Source organism: Triticum dicoccoides, chromosome 6B (assembly GCF_002162155.2).
Source record: "Triticum dicoccoides isolate Atlit2015 ecotype Zavitan chromosome 6B, WEW_v2.0, whole genome shotgun sequence".
Taxonomy (NCBI): Eukaryota; Viridiplantae; Streptophyta; class Magnoliopsida; order Poales; family Poaceae; genus Triticum; species Triticum dicoccoides.
The window spans coordinates 538883598-538886196 of NC_041391.1; positions in this window are offsets into that span (position 1 = coordinate 538883598).

Sequence of the window (2599 nt, forward strand, 5' to 3'; positions counted from 1 at the left end):
TCCGCTGTCCACCATCACATCCATCAATTTCCACCACGTGCTATACACTGTTCATTGTCATAATCATAGTTGAGGTCGTTCACATCTTCGCTTGATCCAATCCGCATCTTATCTAGTTTGTCTAGGAAAGAGGGAGAGAGAAAAAAAGGCAGAGAGAAAAAAAGAGAAAAAGGTTAAAAAAATTCAGAGAAAAAAATGATAGAAAGAAAAAGAAAAAAGTGAGAGAGAAAAAAGAGAAGAAAAAAACACAAAATTCAGATCTATCTAGACTCAATCTCGTACCTGAATTCGGATTGGAATCTGTTTTGTGCAGTGTTCAATAAAACAGGCATCTTTTTCATACGAAGCCGATTTGGCTCCGCAAATACTCAAACTAAAGCTAGCGACAAGCCGCATCTAAATAGTTGCACAAGCACGTTCAATATTTGACAGCTCAAAATCGGCTTCTAAATAGGTCTTTTTGCCCTCTGAAGTTCCCGAACATAGCTTGTTCTAGTTTTTCAAGCCAGTTTTAGAATTTTTTGACTCCTCATATCAACTCAGAATTTAGTGATTCTTTTTGCGTTTGAAATCTTGAGTCAGTGCCATTATTTTGTAAAATTATCAAAAAATTGGAACAAACTTTACAGATGAAAGTTGGAGAGAAAGTTGTTGATATATCCTGCTTGGCAGTTATTTCACATCATTATCTTTACTGCTATTGTGATATTCACTTTTATCTTGCTGCCCAGAGCTACTTCATATCATTTATTGATGCTAGTTGTGCTACACCGTGACCTCATTAGTGTTCTAGGCTCGCGTCTCTAGTCTGGTCTAGCCTAGGACCAGCACAGTACCGTCGTTGAGCGTTTATTCAACATTGCATCTCTAAATTGATTATTGCTAATCTTTTGCTACCATATATAGCCAACCCAGTGCCACATATTTCTACAACGTGTATACTTACGTTCTCCTGGCAATCGCTTTACTCAATCTTCAGAGTTATTTGACACAGTTGGTTGCCTGTCACCACCTGCTGCATGGTAAGAACTTGTAAGATATTGATATTTGCTATATACTGTAAGCGTTTTACCACCACATCCTAGTAGTTCATAGGAACATTATTCTCGGATTTTGTTTCTTGTTTTCTACTAACTATGGCAGGTTTCGGAGTTGTTAGTTCTTGGGCTTCATCGATCGTGGAAGATTTGCCACCACCTAAGAAAATACAACAACCGTCACAAGAGGGGCAACAACATCAGAATGCACATAATCAGGTTAATGTTTTCATGCCACCATTTATTGGTCATTTTAGGCCTGATTTATATATTGAATGGGAATACGAAATAAATGCTATATTTGCTTCCCATAGTTTCGATGAGCGTGGAAAATTTCAAGCTGCGGTTAGTACTTTCAGTAGCTTTGCTTTAGTTTGGTGGAGTGAATATTGTCAGTTAAACCCTGATTTTATACCTACTACTTGGGATGATTTAAAACTTGTCATGAGAGATAGATTCGTTGATGTTTATTATACTCATGACATGATTAAAAAATTAAAACATTTAAAACAAGGCACTGACACGGTAAAAAATATTATGAAGATTTACAAACTCCATTGTTGCACTCATTTTTAGAAGAAAGTGAAGAAGATTTTATGGATAGATTTTGGGGAGGATTAACCCGTGATATTCAAGAGATACTAATTGATGAAGAGCGTTATCCTATGGACCATTTGTTTCATCTTGCTTGCAAAGCTGAACAGGAAATAAAACAATGTGTTGCCACAATGAGAACAAGCACACGGTGCACATTCCAAGTGTTGATACAGATGTTTCTTCAACTACTAGGCGTACTATGACAACCACATCCGTTGTTGCGAGGACTACATCATCTCCACCATGTGACACATTAACACCGAGAGTGCCTACATCATCTGAGTTGATCATAAGAGGTAATGACAAAGGTATAGATTTTCCACTTTCACATGAGAATGATGCATGCCTAGTTAACTTGAATACATCATGTGTTGAGTTACCTATTGATTTTGGCACACCACCTATTTTAGAGAATTGTGTTACTGTCATGAATGCGTCATGTGATCAAACAACTAAAATACCAACAATTCTGAGTGCACCCATTGAATTAACTTTTGATGCAAAAGAACCAATGTTTAATCATTTTGATATGACCTCTAATCTTGGTGATGATTCTGTGACTAATGACTTATTGCATGTTTGCTTATTTAAGCATGTTGTAGCATTTAAATTTGATACAAGTAAGGTTTATTCACCAATGTTAGGATACTTTAATGATGAACATTGTGAACCTTTTGAAATGAATAAGAATTTCGCTTATATGTGCAAACTGAGTTGCAATATTTTTATGCCGTCTACTTCTTGTGATAATATTTTGGATTAGATTTTATGAACTATGAAGGTTACTCATGTATACGTGTGTCATGTGTGCAAAAACCAAGGGAAGTAAAAATGGATGACATATACATATACAACATGTACACCTTGTCTCTTTTGTTAGCCACATTTCAGATTAAGCAACGTCGACGACGGCTTTGTTTTCAATAAGGGGAGGATGATGAGGACATGACTACCTTGGTGAAAGC